This window comes from Piliocolobus tephrosceles, chromosome 13, assembly GCF_002776525.5.
Source record: "Piliocolobus tephrosceles isolate RC106 chromosome 13, ASM277652v3, whole genome shotgun sequence".
Lineage (NCBI taxonomy): Eukaryota > Metazoa > Chordata > Mammalia > Primates > Cercopithecidae > Piliocolobus > Piliocolobus tephrosceles.
Window position 1 is genome coordinate 5,205,337 of NC_045446.1, and position 21,396 is coordinate 5,226,732.

Genomic DNA, 21,396 nt, shown 5'->3' on the forward strand with positions numbered 1-21,396 from the left:
ACTGGTCCCTCAACAACCCCTGTGGATCACTGCTGCGTTCCCCTGATGAGTCTTTCACCCTCTGCCCTGGCCTTTTCAATGCACCCACACCACTTCTCCCAAGGATTCCATGACCATATTCTTCCTCTACTGTCAGCCCTGATGGCCTTCCATCACCCACAGGGTCCAAGGATCCATCCCTGCCAAGGTTCATCCTCATCTCTGGAAACTCCCCTTCTTAAACTTTCAGCTCCTGTGAAGTTAAATAGCTAATAGTGCCCCATGGGTGCCAGAATATTTCTTGACTCCTCACCTTTCAGCTATGGTTTGTTCCCTGTGGCCCAGGGTGCCCTTCTGCTGCCACACTCTTCTCTTAGACAACTCCAGCCCATCCTTCCACACTCGGCTTATCATCTTTAGGGCAACTTCTCTGATCCTGTACACCATTCCAGATTAGTTTGGGGGCCCCTTCTGCCTCTGTAATGCAATGATGAGTCTCCATTGCACTTACTCCATTTTCAATACCATCTCTTTTTTAGGCATTAATCCCAAGAGGTTCTTGGTTCCAAGCCTGGATCCTGGCCCCTAGTTGACACTAGCAATGAAGCAATGAGTCTAAAACTGACCCTCACCTACACAGTCTTCTGATTTAAGACATAAGGACAACTGTAATCAAGGGAAAGGAAGGGTATTCTTTTCAGTAAATAATGCTGGGGTGACCAGATAGCCAGTGGGGAAAATGAACTCCTACCCCTAATTTATGACATGCACAAAAATTAATTTTACCTCTACCTATCAGTAATGAGGCAGCAGACTCCCTTCTCTTGCAAGAGCAATTTCAAAAGAAAAACAATCCAGATGAACCACAGGATCTAAATAATACAGAAACATCCAGGTTTCAACTGGAAATCACACATCATACCAAGAATCATGAAGATCTCAAGCTGCATGAAAAACAACAATCAATAGATGCCAACACCAAGATGACAGAGACGTTAGAGTTACCTGACAAATAATTAAAGCAGCCGTGACAGAATGCTTCCGTGATCAATTATGAATACAACTGAAACAAATAAAAAATAGAAAGACTTTGCAATGAAATAGAAGATAAGAAGAATCAAATGAAAAAATTTAGAACTGAAAAATACAATATGTGAAATGAAAAATTCACTGACACCTTCAACAGAAGAATGGAAAGGACAGAGGAAAGAGTGAAGTGGGAGGCAGAATAACAGAAATTACTGAATCTGAACAACACCGAGAAAAGAGACTGAAATAAAAAATAACAGTGCCTCAGGGACACAACAAAAGGAACCCAGAGCCAAGGAACACAACAAAAATATCTAATATTTAAGTTTCTAGAGTCCTGGAAGGAAAGGAGAAAGAGCATAATAGTGGAAAAGTGCTTACAGAAATAATGGCGGGAAACTTCCTGAATTTGTGAGGAGACACAAACTTACAGATTGAAGAAGCTAAGCAAACCGTAAATAGGATAAACCAAAGAAATCCACACCAAGACGCATACTAATTAAACTTCTGAAAACTAAAGACAGAAAAACGTCTTCAAAGCACCAAAGAAAAACTGAGAAAACTGAAAGGAAAAATAGACAAGTACAGAATTATAGTTTGAAACTTCAACACTTTTCTCTCTACAGTTGATGGAACCAGACGGAAAATCAACAAGAATACTGAAGCACTCAACACTATCAACTCCCAGGATCTAATCAATATTTACAACACATTCCCCTCAATAACAGAAAAATATGCATTCTTTTCAAGTGCTCACGTAAAATATATCAAGATAGACCTATCCTGGGCCATAAAGCAATCTAAAAAACTTTAAAAAATAGAAATCATACAGGGTATGTTCTCCAAACACAATGAAATCAAACTAGAAATCAGTAACAGAAAGACAACAGGAAAATCTCTGAACACTTGGAAACTAAACAACACCCTTCTAAATTATCTTTGGATCAAAGAGGAAGTCTCAAGGAAGACAGAAAAATATAGTGAGCTTAATGAAAATGAAAATACAACACACTAGTGTTTGTGTGACACAGCTAAAACAGTGCTGAGAGGGAAAATTATAGGGCCAAGCCGTAATCTAAGTTTCCACCTCAAGAAACTGGAGAAAGAAGAGAAAAATCAACCAAAAGAAAGCAGAAGGAAAGAAATAATAGAGAAGAGCAGATGTGAATAAAATTTAAAAAATAAAATCAATGAAAAAAGAGCTGTCTCTTTGAAGAAAGCAATAAAATGGACACACTTCTAGCAAGACTGATAAAGAAAAAAAGGGAGAGAAGATGTAAATTGCCAATATTAAGAATGAAACGGGGAATATCATTACAAACCCTGCAGACATCAAAAGGATAAAATAGAATACTATTAACCACTCTACACACATGAATTTGACAAGTTAGATAAATCAACTTCTTAACCACAACTCACCCAATATGAAATAGATAATTTGCATAGCCTTATAACTATTAAGGAAATTAAATACATAATTTCAAAAATCTCCAATCCTGGATGATTTTATTGGACAGTTGTACCAATTATTTGCAGAATAACATGAATTCAAAAGCCATACATATGAGAAAGGAGAAATAAAATAGATAACATGATTACCTATGTGGAAAATCCCAATGAATCTACGTAAATAATACTTCCTAGAAACTAATAAGTTAGTTCGGCAAGGTGACAGACAAGATGAATATACAAAATTGATGGTATTTCTATGTATTCGTAGTAAACATATGAACATTAAACTTAAAAATACAATGCTATTGAAATACTCAAAAATTAAACACCTAGATGTAAATTTTTTAATACACAGAATTTGCATGCTAAAATCTCTACAACCACTATGAAAGATATCAAAGAAAATCTAAATAAATGAAGAGATATACCATGTTCATAGATTAGAAGACTCAACATATTAAAGATGTCAATTCTCCCTAAATCAATGTTTAGGTATGGTTTGATATACAGTAATTTCTGTCAAAGTTACAGGAAGATTTTTTGTAGATATACACAAGATTATTAGCAATTCCTGTCAAAGTTTCAGGAAGATTTTTTGTAGACATACACAAGATTATTCTAAAGTGTATATAGAAAAGAAAAGGTTTTAGAATAGCTAAAACAATTTTGAAAATTAAGAATAAAGTGAGAGTATTTAGTTTACTTGATTTTTAAGCCTAATATATAGTCTTACATAATCAAATAATAACCAATATAATAATCAAAAGTTCATGGTATTGGCAGACAAATAAACACATAGAACAATGGAACAGTACAGAGAACCCAGAATTAGATCCACAAAAACACACCCCACTAATTTTTAACAAAGGTGTAAAATCAATTCAATGGAGAAAAATTGCATTTACAGAAAATGATGCTGAAGCAACTGGATATCTACTGGCAATAAAATGACCTCCAACCTAAGTTTCACACCTTTTACAAAAAGCAACTCATAATGAATTATGTACATGTGAAACTATAAAATTTTTAGAAAAACACAGGAGAAAATCTTCAGCATCTACAGGTAGGCGAAGAGTCCTTAGACTTGACTCTCAGAGCAGATCCATAAAAGGAAAACTTGATAAACTGGACTTAATCCAAATTAAAAACTCTGCTCTGCCAAAGATGATGCTAAGAGGATGAAAACATAAGGTGTAGACTGGGAGAAAATATTTGCAATCCACAAATCCTACAAAAGAGAAATATCCAGGCTATAGAAAGAACCCTTAAAACTCAACGGTGAAAAAGTAAACAACCCAATTAGAACATGAGCAAAAGATATCAAGAGACATTTCCCTGAAGAAGACACCTAGATGCAAATAAGTACATAAAAAGATGTTTGACATCATTAACCATTAGGGAACTACACATTTAAACTACAATGAGGTATCGCTAGACACCTATCAGAGTGGCTAAAATAAAAAATAATGACATCAAATGCTGATGAGGATGTGAAGAAACTGGGTCACTCCTACATTGCTGATGAGACTGTAAAATGGTACAGCCACTCGGAAAAAGTTTGGCAGTTTGGCAGTTTCATATAGCAAGAACTATGTGACCCAACAATTGAATTCCTGGGCAGTTACCCCTAAATAAATGGAGACTTATGTTCACACAAAAACTTGGACACAAATGTTTATAGCTGCCTTATTGTAGTAGCCAGAAACTGGGGAGCAATCCAAATGTTCTTAACAAGTGAATTATTAAACAAACTAACATTACTTGGCGATAAAAGGAAGAAACTATTGACAGACACAACGACCTGGATGAATCTCCAAAGAATTATGCTGAGTGAAAAAAAGCAGACGTATTAATCCATTTATATAACATTGTTGGAATGACAAATTTATGGATATGGAGAACAGATTAGTGGTTGCCAAAGGTTAAGGGGGGGAGGGGACAGGAGGAGAGTAGGTGTGTGTATAAAAATGCAACATGAGGAATCCTCGAGGCGATGAAAACGTTCAGTTAATTCACTGGATCAGTGTCAGTATCCTGGTCGCAAGGTTGTGCTATAGTTTTGAAAGACGTTACCACTGGGGGAAACTGATGAAAGAGTACGTGGGATATCTTTGTATTATTTCTTACAACTGCATGTGAATCGACAATAATCTCAAAATAAAAAGCTTAATTTTTTAAAAAGCCAAAAAAAGTTTAAGAAATCAAAAACAGAGGAGCTGCCGAAAGGCACTCTGTCTAAAGACAGAGTGAAAAAGCAAGTCACAGAGTGAAAGAAGATATTCATGATACGTAGATCCAGCCAAAGACTTGTCATAAGAGTGCACAACAGTTGCTAAAGATGAGTAAGAAAAAGACAGACAACCGAATGTGGTGTTGTTGTTGTTGTTGTTGTTGTTGTTGTTGTTAGATGGAGTTTTACTCTTGTTGCCCAGGCTGGAGTGCAATGGCGCGATCTTGACTCACTGCAACCTCTGCCTCCAGGATTCAAGCGATTCTCCTGCCTCAGCCTCCTGAGTAGCTGGGATTACAGGCATGCACCACCAGGCCTGGCTAATTTTTGTATTTTTAGTAGAAACAGGGGTTTCTCCATGTTGATCAGGCTGGTCTCAAACTCCCGACCTCAGGTGATCCACCGGCCTCAACCTCCCAAAGTGCTGGGATTACAGGCGTGAGCCACCACGCCCAGCCCCAAATGTTTTTTAAAGTGAGGGAAAGGCTTGAACAGGCAGTTCACAAAACCTGTGTAGATAGCCACTGGGAATACGAGAAGGTACTCAATATCGTTAGTCATCAGGGAAATACAGTTAAAACCATAATTATAGCACACCCAACAGAATAGCTAAGATTTAAAAAACTGACCGTACCAAATGTAGGCAAGGATGTGGAATAACCAGAACTTTCATGCCTTGTCACTGGAAGCGGGAAAGGAAATGGGCCATTTTGGCACACTGCGTGGTGGGATCTACTAAAATGAAACAACTGTGGTGTTGAGGCCAGCATTTCTAGTCCTAGAGAATAGTGCATGTACGTGTCCACCCAGGATGCGTACTGGAATGCTATACACATTTTAGTAATAACAGCCCAAGGGCCAGGCACAGTGGCTCACACTTGTAATCCCAGCACTTTGGGAGACTGAGGCAGGCAGATCGCTTGAGCCCAGGAGTTCAAGGCCAGCCTGGGCAACATGGCAAAACCCCATCTCTACAAAAACTACAAAAATTAGCTGGGTGTGGTGGTGCACGCCTGTGGTCCCAGCTACTTGGGAAGCTGAGGTGGGAGGATCATTTGAGCCCTTGGAAGGCGAGGCTGCAGTGAGCCAAGATCATGTCACTGCCCTCCAGCCTGGGTGACACAGCAAGACCCTGTCTAAAAACAAAAACAAAACAAAACAAAACAAAAACAGTCCAGTGCCAAAAACAAGTCAAATGGCCATTAACAAGTGAATGAACAAACCCATGGTAAATTCATACAAAGAGAGACTACTCAGCAATTTTTTTAAATAAAATAACAAATCATGGATACACATAACAAAATGAATGAATCTCAAAAAGTTCACGTTGCACAAAAGAAACAAAGAGAAAAGATCACCTACTGGAGGATTCCACTGTTACGAAGTTCAAGGGCAGGCAGAACTCATCTATAGAGACAAAACTCAGCTGCGTGGTGACCTGCGGTGGGGGCTATTGGCTGGGAACGGGCACAGGGCAACCTTGCTGGGCTGGAAATCCTTACTACCTTGATCCAGGTGGTAGTGGCATGAGTGTAGACATAAGTTGGTATCCCCTGGTTGTCCACCTAAAATGTGTGCACGTTACTTACATATGTTAAAACTCAACTGTAGAAAATAGTTTTCAATGGCTTTTGGGTGGATAAATGAGACATAGGGAAAGAGAAGAAGTGAAGGGCTGAGCTCCCTGGGTCAGGAGAATCAAACCCAGACCAGAAACTGACTCGGCTGTTAGAACCGGCACCTGTTTCCAGGGACCCAGGAGGCCCCAGGGACAAGGGAGCACCCTACAGATTCCCGGGCAAAAATCCTGCCCGGCCGCAGGGCGGGCTGGGCCACAAGACTCTGTCCATGGATGCGGGCCCAGCCTTCCCCCACTTGCAGGAATGCCCAGACTGGCGCAGGTCTCGGCCTGAACATGTGAGCTCTCGGGCGAGGCTGAGGCAGGGTGGAGGCCAGGGTGGGGGAGCCCAGCCCACGAAGGCTCTGGGTGGACACCCAACAAGCAGGAGGGGGCTCCGTGGGAAGGCCGGGAAAAAACAGTCCCTGGCAGAAAAACCCAGGTCTGCCCCAGGCTCCCCTGTAGCTGGCAAGGAGCAAGCAGCTAATAAATGTCTGCTGAGCTGCGGTGAATTCCCAGGGCATGGCGACGCTCAATGGCTCCATTCCCGGGGAGCTACTCCATGGGTTGCCTCACTGATTGATTAATGATCGGGCTTTGTGAAACAGTTTACAAAGCACTTCTGACAAATCAAACTCGGGGTTCAGATCTCGGCCCTACCTCTCGAGAGTTGTGTAACTGTGGGCAAATCACTTAACCTCTCTGTGCCCCCATGTCTTCAGCTTAAAAAAGGGGGGGATGATAACAGTACTCTACTTCCTGAGACTGGGTGAATTCATATGTGTAAAGCTCTTAGAATAGCACCTGGCACCTGTAAAGTCACACGGGCAGTTAGTGGCACAGGCAGGTCTCAAACCCATCTATATCTGACTCTAGAATCACCACATAGCACACTTCACGATGACAGCCACTGCCCAGTCATGGCCTCTGGGCACTTGACATGTGACTAGTCCAAATAGAGAGGCGTAGAATTCTGAAGGCTTTTTGCAAAAAAAAAATCATGAATAATGCTTTCTGTTACCTAGAAGAGAAGAAGTGTAATGTTCCCACACAAAGAAAAGTTAAATGTTGGGAGGCTGAGGCAGGAGAATGACGTAAACCCGGGAGGCAGAGCTTGCAGTGAGCCGAGATTGCGCCACTGCACTCCAGCCTGGGCGACAGAGCGAGACTCCATCTCGAAAAAAAAAAACAAAAAAGAAAGAAAGAAAAAATAAAAGATAAATGTTTGCAGTGGTGCATATCCCAATTACCCTGACTTAATTATTACACATTGTGTACATTGACCAAAATGTCACATGACTCCAAAATACATACAACTATGATATATCAATAAAAATACCAAAAAAGAATGCTTTATAGTAGTTACGTGCTGAGACAATTGCATTTTGGATGTATTGAATTAAATGAAATATATTATTAAAATACACTTCACCTATTTGCTCTTTTTTTTTTTAATGTGACTACAAGAAAACGTGACATCATACCTTTGAGGCTCACCTTGGATTTCTGTCCCACACCCTGTCCGCAAGTCTTGTCTTTGACGCTCTCTCTCTCCCGACTTTTAAGCCCCTTGTTTCTCCCTACGTGAGGCACTGTTTCCTCCAGGAGAAGCTCAATCCTGAAATTGTTCCCATCTCATCAAAACTCACCCCCTGCATAAGAGCAACCCAGTTTCTGGTGGTCAGAGGGTATCCCCAGAAAAGAGATTTCATGTCAGCAAACGGGCCATCTTCTGCCAAAGGAGATGAAATGTAAATTGGTGCCTCTGGGTATTGGCCACTAGCTAGACACAGGTACCCACCACCCAGACACAGGTACCCACTAGCCAGACATGGGTACTGAGTGGAGGACTGCTATGGTCTGAATGTTTATGTTCCCCCAAAATTCCTCTGTTAAAATCCAAACCCCCAAGGTGATGGGTTAGGAGATGGGGCCTTTCAGAGATGATGAGCTTAGGGGCCAGAGCCCCCATGAAAGGGGTGAGTGCCCTTATAAAAGAGACCCATAGAGAAGCTCCTCACCCCTTCCACCTTGTGAGAAAGTGTGGTTTATGAACCGGTCTGCCCTCACCAGACCTCGAATCCAATCTGCTGACACCTTGATCTTGTACTTCTGGCCTCCAGAATAAAAGTCTGTTATTTACGAGTCACCCACCCATCTATGGTGTTTTGTTACAGCAGCCTGAATGGACGAAGGCAGGGCGTAAATTTCCTTGCACAAGTCTAGAAGCCTCGTATATTAAGGTGCCCAGGGCAGGTGGGCATCTGGCCCTGAGCCTCCCCATTCTCCTGGCCCCTGGCTCCTGGCCCCTTGCTCAGCGGGCAGATGGACCCCTCAGCAGAGCCCAAACCATCCATTTGATGCCAAGGGGCTCACCAGCCCCTACCATGGCATAGAAAACTACATGGACAAGGGCTTCTGGGGGACAATGGATTTAGCCAACAGAATCTTGAAAGAGCGTAGGACTCAACCCCATACTGCCTCTGACCTGCCCCTTCCCGCTCTCTGCCTCAGTTTCTCCATTTGTGCAGGGCAAGAGGTCTGGACCTGATGGTCTCTGAGGTCCTTACTACCGATTGGATAAAATATAGAACAAAGAGCCATGGATGGAGTTTGGTGCTTCCCAGGCTGTAGCTGGGCTCTGGGCCAGGGCACACCCGCCGGACTCCATGGGCAAACAGATGGGGACAGTCAAATGGGCCACTTGGCAGAGGCAGGCCAGACAAGGCTGGGCTGGCTGGCACCAGGCAGGATGCCCCCATGGTCAGCCCGGGCAGCAGGGAGTGTCTGCAGGACGGGACATGCTTGGGGGCCCAGGCCTCCAACCCCAAGGTTCCCCCACCAACTTTCCCTCCCTGGGCTCTCTCTCCAGGAATGAGGGTCTCGGCATCAGGCGGGCCCATGTCCCTGAGTGACCCCACCTAGGCTCAGGCCCAGGGCTGTGAGGTGCCAGCAGCTCATGATGGAAGTTCGCAGTGGGGTACAGGTCTGCGGAGACTCCAGCCAGCCACAAGCCAGCAGCCTCATCCTCAGCCCTCCCTCTTCAGTTCAGATGCCACTGGCTGGAGCCAGGAGACGAAGGGTTGTGGGAATGACCTGCCCAGGTGGGAGCTAAGAAAGGCTCTGACACATGGCTGGTGCAGAGTGGCTGCCCTGGGTGCGGGTCCCAGCCACTGCTTTCCAGCTGCACTATTTTGAACAAGCTATTATCTCTTCCTGAGCCTCACTTTCTCCACCTGTGAAATGGGCATGATCCCAGTGTCTTGCTCTTAAGGCATGATGTCAGGACTACCTAAGGAAATGAAATGCATGAAACTTTTGCTGAAAGACAACTAAAACAAACTAATGATAAGAACAGAACAGAAAAAGTCTGATCTGGTCTGTCCTTCCAAGAATTGCACCTGACACTGGGCATCAGGAAAGATAACCTGATTCGAGAATCCAAGGTTCCTGCTGGAAGGAGACCCTTTCTTGGGCCTGTCAAGAAAGTGACCCACATTTGCCCCACTGGGCACTCGGCCCCAAAAGGTAGAGGCTTAGCATGACATCAGAATCCAGGCATCTTTTTTCCTATTGGAAAGTTCTTATTATCTTTAAATCCAATTCTGAGGGTATGAAAGTCACAAATGTGGCCTCTGTGAGTCACGAGCCGTCGGCAGAAAAATGCTGTTGAGACTTGAAGAGGGCGGCAGAGATCGCCAAAGACTGGATGGGTTTCTTTAAGCCTCTCAGAAGTTCTCATTTCACAGCCAGCTGACATGCACATAAAGGAGCAAGACTCTTCTCAAGGAAATGTTTCACACAGCCAGGGCAAGGCTCATCGCCCCCACAGACGCCTGTGATCACTGCCTCAGGCCTGCTCTCAGCTGCCCTGCTGGGAGGGCAAGGTGCCCGTCCCCTCCTGGCCACCAAGGTGTTTGTTTCTTTGGGTTTCTACCGACGAGCCAGGGGCTGCTGATTTTCTTGGCTGTTTCCAAGGCCAAGAAATCTGTCGGGCAGCCTCGGGTGCTGAGGCCGGCCAAAAGAATTGGGGTGCCAGGCCCCAGACATCCAGCCCAACTGCCCAAGGCTGCTTGCTCCCAGTCACATTAGTGACAGCCCATGCCTCACCATGAGCCCTCGCCAGGCTCTGTGTGAAGGGCCTGATGCATGACGTCTCACTGCAGCTCCACAGGAACCCCTCAAATTGCTATTCAAATTGCTATGCCTATCTTGCATATGGGGAAACTGAAGCTCAGAGAGGTGAAATGACATGCCCAAGACCCCCACTTCTACAAAGTGGTAGAGCTGGGATTGGAGTGCATGTCTTTCTGGCCCTGCATCTGCCCCCTTCATCAGGCTTCTGCCTCCTGAACTTAAGTCACTAAGCATTATTTGCCAGTGACTACTACATGGATAGCCTCCATTAGCAACAGAATGGGGACAAGTGTGATCCCAGTCCTGAAGAAACTTGCAGCCTGACTGAATGAATCAGTGAAGGAATGAAGAAACAAATGAATGAATGTGGAGCCTCTGACAATAAACTGATGGAGTTTTCCTTGTTTGGAATCCTAGTTGCTCTAAATGGGCAGAATGCTGAAAATATTTAAATGTGCTTTTGGATCTTCCTGAGCCTGAGAAAAGGGCTTACTCCAGTGGCACGTTCTGGGGATAAGGCCCAAAAACAGGGACCAGGAGGCATGAGACAGGGCAAGAGGACAAGCCCATCTGAGGGTGTGTCTTAGAGCTGGCGCTGCTGCAGAGAGCATACCTCGCCAGCATGAGTCAGATGGCTGAGCAACTCCCAAAGGCACTGCAGCAGAGAACCCCAGAGCAGAAAGGACAGACTGTGGCAGCAGGAGTGGGTGTTGTCAGATTCTGTCCCCATATAGCCAGTTGTCAGCAGAAGGGCTGCAGCAAGGAAGGTGGAGATGATTGGAGGCAGGACACAGAAAGTGTCCAACACAAGGCCCAGTGGTGCATTTACTCATTCTATCAATGTTTATACTAAACCAGATGTTGGAGACAAATAGATATGAGATGGACGAATGGATGGATGGATGGATGGATGGATGGATGGATGGATGGATGGATGGATGAGTGGACGGATGGACAGATGGATAAATGGATGGGTGGGTGGGTGGATGGATGGATGAGTGCATAGATGGACAAATGGATAAATGGATGGATGGATGGATGGATGGATGGATGGATGGATGGATGGATGGATAGATTGACGCATGGAGATAGATGATGGATGGGTGGACGGAATAATGTATAAGTATAAAGACAAATGAACAATTTGGTAATTTACAGATGGATGGATATGTGAATAGATGGATGATGAACAGGTATATGTATATATGAATCGATGGATATATGGATGGATAGATGGGTTGATCAATGGGTGGATGGATGGGTGGGTGGTGGATGAGTGGATGGTTAAATGTATGGATGGATGGGCATATGTATGTATATATGTATGAACACATGGGTGGATGGATGGATAGATGAATGAGTAGGTGAATGGGTGGGAGACTGTGTGGGTGAGTAAGCGGATGGATGGATAGATAGAAGGATGGATGGATAGATGGATGGATGGATGGATGGATGGATGGATGGATGGATGGATGGGTGGGTGGGTGGATGGGTGGGTGGGTGGGTGGGTGGATGGATGGATGGATGGACAGGCTGGTGGTAGAGCCCAGATTCCTCTGTTATTAATAGCCCAGCCACCTCTGCACTGGGAATGAGTCCAAAAAACAAAATGAGATCCTGAGCCAGGTTGGAGCTGGAAAACCAACCAGACACCCTGAAACAAATCTTTATGTCTGATGCAATTGGCGTGGGGGGCTGGGAGGTGGGAGGTGGCCTTCAGCCAGACATAACTTGTCCCCTGATGGCCCTACAGGAAAGCCTCCCAGCTCTGGAGCATGTGGGCCAGGGTTTTAATCTTGGCTCCCTTCCTTTGAGACTGGCTGCATTACCTTGAGCAAGTCACTTGAATTCTCCAAGTCTTGGTTTACTCATATATATAAATGAGGGTAGTAGAAGTTCTTGCCCTTGGCCATCTCTGCTGCAATAGTGTCCCCCTGTGGAGGAACTCTCATCTTGTGGTATAGCTGGAAGCCCCTTCTCTGGGTGAAGAAACTGGACCTTAGAGTACAGAAAGTTCTCTAAGGTCCCAAGATCATGTCCCAGACTAGAATGTCTGGTCACCAATTCTATCACTGGTCTACAGTGATAGATTAATGGGTAGGCCAGTGGGATTTGGAGCCCCAGCTGTGATTCTGGATATGACACAGACCACTCCAAGATACACATGGAGTCTTTAAGAATACCCTATGGCCTTCTTAAAGGATCCATCTGTATTCTATGAACACCTCCAGATGTTGACCATCACAGGGTGGAAGGTGGCTACATCACCAAGGGGCATAATCCAGAGGTGTTCTTAGAAAATGGGATGAGCTGTCCACTTCCCAAATGGAGTATGCCAAAGGCACCTGTGGACTGGGAGCTCTGCAAGGGGAGCAAGAGCCACCCCTATTAAGGCAGAAAGGGAGGGAGGGAGAGATGAGTTTGTTAATTGATCAATTGGGTGGTTATTGAATTAGTTAGTTGGTTACTTAATTGGTTGGTTGGTTAGTTGGTTATTTAATTGGTTGATTAGTTAGTTATTTGTTTGGTTATTTAGTTAGTTGGTTATTGAATTGGTTGGTTGATTGGTTGGTTGATTGGTTGGTCGGTTGGTTGGTTGGTTGGTTGGCTGGTTGGTTGAATGGTTATTTAACTGGTTGGTTGGTTGGTTGGTTGGTTGGTTGGTTGGCTGGCTGGCTGGTTGGTTCATTTGTTATTTAATTGGTTGGCTAATCAGCCAGTCAGCAAACCCATAAGTGATCAGTTTGCAGGCTGGCCTACCTGGCAACCTGGACATCAATAAGCCTCTCTCTGAGGTCCCATATACAATATTGCCCTATGGGTTTATCCTCTACCAGACCAGATCAAAAAGTAATATTGCCCTATTCAAAATTTTCAATGATCTCCATTGTCCACAGAACAAAATCTGTGAGTGCCTCTCCTGGGCATTCAAAGCTTCCTACAGTTGAACCCAGATGTCCCTGACCACCATCTTCCCACCACAGCCCTGCTTCAGGGCCCTGGAGAATGTCTCTCCGCAGGCCTTACTCATGCCAGCCCTCAACCCAGTGTCCTCCCTTCCACTCACCATGTGTTTGAGTCCTCCTTGTGGAGCGAAATGCATCCATCCAAAGTCAAGGAGTGTATCAAGGTATGGAAACGTGGTAATCATGCCATTTTTACTGAAGAAAAAAACAGCAACATGCTAAACTGCATATACAGTTTCATCTTGCTTTTTTCTTTGTTTTTCAGTGATACACACACAGAAAACTGGAGGTAGCAATGTCCAAATGGTAAAAGTGATCGTCATCCCTGGAGTTTGCCAGACTGACTGAGTCATCAATTCATTCCTTCATAGTCAGGTGGTCATTCATTCAATGCATTCTGACTACCTCCTGGGTGAACATTCTGGTAGCAGTGAAGTCTACCAGCTCCCACCCAGGTACAAGCAGTGTGTGGAGCCACAAAACCAGATTCTGTGAGTGGATGGCCTATCTGCTGCTTCCCCCTGTGGCCTGGGCCAAGTCACAGGGAGTCAACCCAAGTGGTCAAGCTCTGAAACCTTGATCATGTGCCTGTCTTTCTGGGGCTCAATTTCTTGGTCCATGAAGTAGGGGGCAACATGGGGGGCAACATCTCTCTTCTAGGGCAGCTGTAAGAGGAGAGGAGATGGTGCCTGAAGCTCTCTGGGCTCACAGACAAGTGCTCTGGGCAGCAGCAGTGGAAAGGACCTGCTCTACTTGAAAGAAACCTGGAAATTGAGAAATGCTTCCTTCAAAAATGATTTCAGGACTGTTGGCAATGGACCCTGTGTTCACTTCCTGGGGCTATTGGAAGAGATTGCCACAAAGCAGGTGGCTTAAAACAACAGAAATTTGCCCTCTCACATTCCTGGAGGCAGGATCCTGAAATCCAGTGATAGAGTTTGGCTGCGTCCCCACCCAAATCTTGAATTGTAGCTCCCATAATCCCCGCATGTCCTGGGAGAGACCTGGTGGGAGGTAATTGAATCATAAAGATGGGTCTTTCCTGTGCTCTTGTGATGGTGAGTAAGTCTCACAAGACCTGATGGTTTCATACGGGGGAATTCTCCTGCACATGCTATCTCTCTTGCCTGCCACCATGTAAGACATGACTTTGCTTCTCCTTTGCCTTCCAATATGATTATGAGGCCTCTCCAGCCCCGTGGGACAGTGAGTCCATTAAATCTCCTTTTCTTTATAAATTACCCGGTCTCGGGTATGTCTTTTTTAGCAGCATGAGAACGGACTAATACATCCAGTGTGGGCAGAGCATTTCCCATGCCACCTCTACCCCGCCCCACCCCTGGCAGCTCTTGGGGAGGAAACTTCCTGCCTCCTCCAGCTTCTGGGGGCTCTGAGTTCCATGCCTTGTAGCCGCATTGCCCCCATCCCTGCTGCTGTCTCCACATGGCCTTCTTCTCTGTGGCTGGATCTTCTCTTCTGTCTTTCCCAAGGACGTTTATTGTATTTACTGTCCCCTCCCCCAATATAGGATGACCACGTCTCAAGATCCTTACTTAATTATATCTGCAAAGACCCGATGTTCAAATAAGGTTACTTTCTGAAGTTCTAGGGGGACATGAATTTTGGCGGGGACACCCACTATAGACAACCAGGCAGGGATGGGCAAATGACCCACCCAGCAGCCTGGAGGCAGTAGGGGACCACTCACTCTTCCACTAGGCATGGCAAGACCCCCTCCTGGCCCACCCAGGCTGACACCCCCAGCCCCCAGCTCCATGGCTCCTGTTGCTTGTGGGAAGCACCATCCATTCCCACCAGCAGACATGGAGTGGGGCAAACTTGAGTGGTCCTGGGTAGGTAGAAACTGCCTGATGGGGCGAGTATGAGCTACACAGCCACCAACAAGTGGGCATGGTGGTCCAGTGCCAGGCATCATGGAAGCAAAGTCAGGCAGACCTCGAAGCATGGGCAAACCTTGGGGTCAGTCCATAAGGAGGGGCACGGTTCCTTCAGGTGGGCCTGGTGGCAAGGTGGCCACTGCAGACAGAGGGGAGGGCTCCTGCAGAGCCAATGTGCCATGTGCTCAGAGCCGGTGGTGGGTGCAGTGTCCACACCAGGGAGAAGAAGGGAGATAAGAGTGGAGGTGTCACTGGGATGCTAAGCTAAGGCTTTGGGCTTGATCCAGGGATGTTCAGGGGAAAGGCAGGCTCAGAGCCTCTCACACCGTCCTTCGGCCACCCCCACTTTGGAGAATGGATGGGGACTGAGACGGGGAGACCCATCAAGAGGCAATGTCTGTTTGAGCCACACCGGGTTGCTGCCAGCACGATCCAGGATCTAGCAGGAATGGCAGGCAGGGAGGAATAATCCCCTTGGGGGACCAGAGTCCTGTCTGCATCCGGGGCTGGGGGTCCTGGAGCCCCCGGGGCAGGAGGGCAGCACATGGATCATCTCCTGGAGACAGGCCCTGGCTCGGAGACACGAGTCCCCGTCACACGCCGAGCACAGCCACGACAAATATTTCACCGGGGAGACTTCCTCCACAAGGGGGAGAAATGCCCAAAGGTCCCTTTGTCTTAAAACATTAATGTCCAATTTTAAATTGGGTTGGGGGACGGAGGAGGGGAAGCGAGGAAGGCGGGGGCGGCAGAGCCGTCACTGGGCATCATTCATAAGCCACACACTGGGCCCTTCATCGGGCCCAAAACTCACCCTTGTGGCTACGCAAAGATTTATTGAAGCCTCAGCGTGGGCTCATTTATTTTCCTCCAAACTGATTTGAAAAGACCGTTTGCATCTGCCCTGGAGAAAAAAAAAAATGTGCATATTTGGCAAACTTTGTTTGAAAAATCTGCTTGTCCCCAAAGAAGTGACTTCATGTTTGGTCGGGGGCAGGGGCTGTGTGTGTTGGGGAGGGGCTGGGGCTTGCTCCTTCCCTGTCATCTCCTGGCCAGGGAAAGCACCCAGAGCATGAACTCAGACATCCTTTCCTGCAGACTGGGATCCACAAAGCCGTTACAGGCAGGCCTTTCGCTCCGAGACCAAGATCTCCTTGTGACTTTTTCTAGCTCCCTCGGGGGCGTCTGTGCCCAGACAGCTGCAAAGTGCGAAGAAAAGTATAAAACAGAGTGTGGAAAAATAGACAATAAGAAATTCAGATATCAGCTCACTTTGAGAAAGGAGTGAGTGCTCCCTTTGCCCCCTTCAGAAAAGAGAAATGTCATCCGTGAATAAACCCTGACCTTCTTCATAACCTGAATATTCAAAGAGCTCTTACAAATCAATAAGAACAAGAAACACAATAATAGAAAAATGGGCAAAAGATAATTGGGACATTCATCAAGGGAAAGTAGGTTCAGTAAATACAGGTAACAAAATGTTTCACTTACCAATCATCAAACTTAAAGCATCCTTCAATCAATGTAGGCATAGACAACTAAAATATCATTTTGCGCTTACCACATTGACGAAGATGTGAGAGAACAGTGGTGAAATTTGGAGAGGAGAGGTACAGGTGGTGGGACCTATCATTGGTAACCCCTTTGTAGAGAGTTCGTTGGCAACAGGTATCCACAGCTCAGACCTAGGCGTGCCCTTTGACCCAGCAACTCCATGGAATTCAGAGGTTTGGCTCCGAGGGGCACGAGCCCCTGTCTAAACTCCTAGGAGCATGAGAATGGCTCCTTACTGTGGTCTCCAGGCACGCACTTGCCCCTCGGCGGGCAGCAGCCCTGGCCACATGCAGCCTTACACTCCAGGATGCTGTGGACACGTGCCTCTCCCGGACGGCGGATGGTGTGTGGGCTCTGGGTCTGGTGGCTGCAGAGACTCCTTGAGCAGTGGGTGGAAGCCACAAGTAGCTTGCACTTGGGTCTGGAGGAAAGTCCAGGAACCCTGGAGAGCAAGGAGCCCAGCCAGCTGCAGGGAGGCGAGCAGAGCAGGCCTTGGTCTCCTTCAACACTGAGATGCCTCTGCACGGCCTCACCTAAAGCAAAGCTCATTCCCCCACGATCACAGCAGCCCCATCTGCCACCTAGAGTCGCCTACCCCTGCAACAATGACCTCAGAACCTCAGTGCTGGAAGGACCCACAGAGAATGCCTCTGGCTGACAGACGGGGAAACAGGGCAGTGACTCTCTCAAGGGTGTCCCAGCCATGAGTCAGTGTCAGGGGCCTGACAGCCTCAGACTCTCAGATGTTTCCCAAAAGGGACCACCAGAGGCCACGTGTCACCCAGCTATTAACAGGGGTTCTTGGGCCACCAGCTCCTCCCACAGTGTGGCCCTGCCTATCGATATAAATGTATCACTCATGAACGTTTATGCTCCACAAGACCCCATTGCTTGTGGATGCAAGGGAGAGTGACGTAGACAGGCTTCTGCCCCGCTAGTGGGAAATGGCGCCATGTCCAGGCCGAGGGAGCCCGGACAAGGGTCTGCCCTGGTTTGGAAGGTCAGGGGGGACTTCCCTGCAGGGAGGTTGGGGATTGTGTTTGAAGAAAGAGGAGGGCCTATGTGGGGTCTCCAGGCAAGGGAAGACCTTCCTGGGGTGACACCTCCAAGCCAAGCCCTGCAACCTGGAGCGGCTCCTTTACCTGTGACTCCACCGGGCACGCGCTCCTGAGCTCCTGCTACACACCTGTGCATCCAGCTGTCCACGGAGGAGCCTCCCTGAGCTCCTGCCATGCACCTGTGCATCCAGCTGTCCACGGAGGAGCCTCCCTGAGCTCCTGCTACGCACCTGTGCATCCAGCTGTCCACGGAGGAGCCTCCCTGTCTTCCGATGGCTGGTGTCACCACAGTCTTGCCATGAGCCTGGCACCAGAGAGCTCTCCACACACCTCTATTCTTAGGCAGTTTTCATCAGATCCATTTTACAGATGAGAAGACTGAGACACAGAGTGTTGAAGATGTTTCCGAGGGTCACACAGCTGGGAAAAGGGAAGTAAGGATTTGTCTGGCTCCAAAAGGCATTCTCTCCACCCCTACGACCCCTGCTTCATGGTCCTTGCCCGCCCTCCTGGCTGGACCTCCAGGTCTATAGCCTGCAAGTCTCCAGGATCAGACAGGCTCGGAGTGAGGGGCACCTGTGCCTTTTCTCTTCCCTGCCAGCTCGCCACAGGCTCCACACTCCCAGGCCCGCAGAAGGGGGCTCCCTCTGGGAAGCCCACCTGGATGCCAGTCTTTCAGGGGTAGAGGCTCTTGGGTGCACGCCCAGGAGCCCCCGGGTGTGGAGCAGACCCCGGGTGTCTTGTCAATCCTGTTTTAAGCCATTGGCCTTTCCCACAGAAGATGTTGCAGAAGACAATGAAGACGGTGACCCAGGGCAGAGGCGGGAGGGACACAGCCAGGAGTGGAGGGGAGAAGGGGCTTGGGTGGGGTGGGGAGCATGGGGGGAAGCAGTTGTCCTGCACCCACTTGGGGTAACAGGCACCCACCTCTGCCAAGCCTGAGAACATGGTGGGCATTTAATAATTGCTTAATGATTGATTTAAGATTACTCCCTGCCCTGTGAAAGAGGCACATCCACTATGTATGTGATGGGTGTGACTGAGGAAGGTACTTGCCCTCTGACACCTCCCATGGCAGAGGAGGACGGGGAGGGCCTGGGCCCAGGTCATGGGGTGGACACCAGATCCAAAGGCCGGCTCCCAGCACCAGCTGCAGACCTGTATACAGAAGACACTCAATACTTGCTTGTCGAGTGAATGTGTAAGTTAGGTGCAACTGCCCTTCTTCCCCATGAGGGGATGGCAGTTTATTCACCACTGAGTCCCGAACCCTGTGCCTCATGCAAAGCCTGCACACAGTGGGTGCCCAGGGAGCCCCTCTCACCCTGTATCTCTGGATCTGATGACTTCAGGCCCCAAGACCAGGGGTTGTACCTTCCTTAGGGGCACACATCCCCCACTGCCCAGAGGCCGAGGCAGAGGTGTCTCCCAGCAGGAGACAGTCACATTCATTCGACCAGGAGCTCCTGAGAAACTGACAGGCCCCCACCTGATCCACCTGTCTTTCCAGAGTCTGCACACAGGGGCGCCCAGGGAGCCCCTGACTGCTGAGTCCTGTTGGAGGGAACAGCCTCCAGCCAGAGCCCCTCACCATGCTGCGGGGGTTGCAGGGACCCCACAGAGTCTCCTCCGGTGGCATGAGAGGGAGAAGCCCCTTCCCATAGCAGTGGCCTGCCAGGGGGTCTCCGACGCCATCCGCCCAGACACCTGTCTGCGGAGGAGCACGGCTGTTGTTGGAGAGCATGGAGGGAGCTCCAGCATCAAACAGATGAACAGGTAAACGAAATGTGGTCTCCTCACACATTGGAATAGTATTCAGCCTTACAAAGGAAGGAAACTCAGACACAAGCTACAACACGAGTGAAGTGAGATGACATTTGCTGGGTGAAATAAGCCAGACATGAAGACACACATGCCATACAATTCCGCTCATATGAGGTGCTCAGAGAAGTCAAATCCACAGACACAGAAAGAAGAACAGAGGTTGCCAGGGCTGGGAGGAGTTGCTGTTTAACAGGTGCCCAGGTTTTGCTGGGGACGCTGGAAATGCTTGGGTATAGGTAGCAGCAATATCTATACCTCATTATGAACGGATGAAATGCCATAGAGTTGTACATTCACAACTGGCTAGAATGATAAATATTATGTTATATTTTACCACAACTTAAAACAATAACAGTGGCTGGGCACAATGGCCCACACCTGTAATCCCAGCACTTTGGGAGGCCAAGGCGGCAGACCACCTGAGGTCAGGAGTTCAAGACCAGCCTGATCAACATGGTGAAACCCCATTTCTATTAAAAAAACAGGCTGGGCGCGGTGGCTTACGCCTGTAATCCCAGTACTTTGGGAAGCTGAGGCGGGGGGATCATGAGGTCAGGAGATCGAGATCATCCTGGTTAACATGGTGAAACCCCATCGCTACTAAAAATACAAAAAATTAGCCAGGCATGGTGGTGGGTGCCTGTAGTTCCAGCTACTTGGGAGGCTGAGGCAGGAGAATGGCGTGAACCCCAGGAGGTGGAGCTTGCAGTGAGTCAAGATCGCACCTAGGAGACAGCAAGACCCTCCCCAAAAAAAAAAAAAAAAAACCACACACATACACCACACAAAATTAGCCAGGTGTGGTGGTATGTGCCTGTAGTCCCAGCTACTTGGGAGGCTGAGGCAGGAGAATCACTTGAACCCAGGAGGCAGAGGCTGCAGTGAGCCAAGATCGCACCACTGCACTCCAGCCTGGGCAGCAGAGTGAAACTCCATCTCAAAAAATAAATAAATAATAATAACAGTAAGGCAGGTCTGGCCTCAAACGGGCCTTCACTAGGTAGAAGCTGTGGGGCTGTAGGCCAGTCACTCAACCTCTCTGTTTCCTGCATGTAGCGTGAGCATCACAGCAGCACCTCCTTCTGAAGCACCTGTGGGAGTCACCTGCACAGGCGTGTGCCAAAAATCACACATACCATCCATTGGATGACAGTGGTGGGGCCTCACTGGAGCCAAAAAGACTGGGTAAGCCTGGATTTGGACTCCCAGGCTCACAGTTCAGTCCTGATGTCACCTCTCAGCTTGTGCCTCTGTTCCCAGGGCTGCAGTTTTCTTATCTGTCCAACGGCAGGCTTAGCACCTGTCCCATCACCTCACAGGGATGGCAGGAGGTGCCAGGCAGGCTGCTTTCATAAGAAGTTCCAAGACCAGGGATAGCACCTGCCTTAGGAGACACGTCCCCCACTGCCCAGAGAGCCCGAGGCAGAGACGCCTCCCAGTAGGTTGTGTCCCTGTTCATATTTGTCTGACCAGCAGCTCCTGACGGATGGACAGGCCCCACACTTGATTCACCTGTTTTCCCAGCCCCCAGTGTAGAGTCAGTGCTTAATATGTGTTTGTTGCATGAGTAAATGCCTCTTTTAGCTCATTACTTTCTGTCCCCAAACTCAGAAATGCTGTGCCGTTCAGATGGAAGCACAGTATTTCAGAA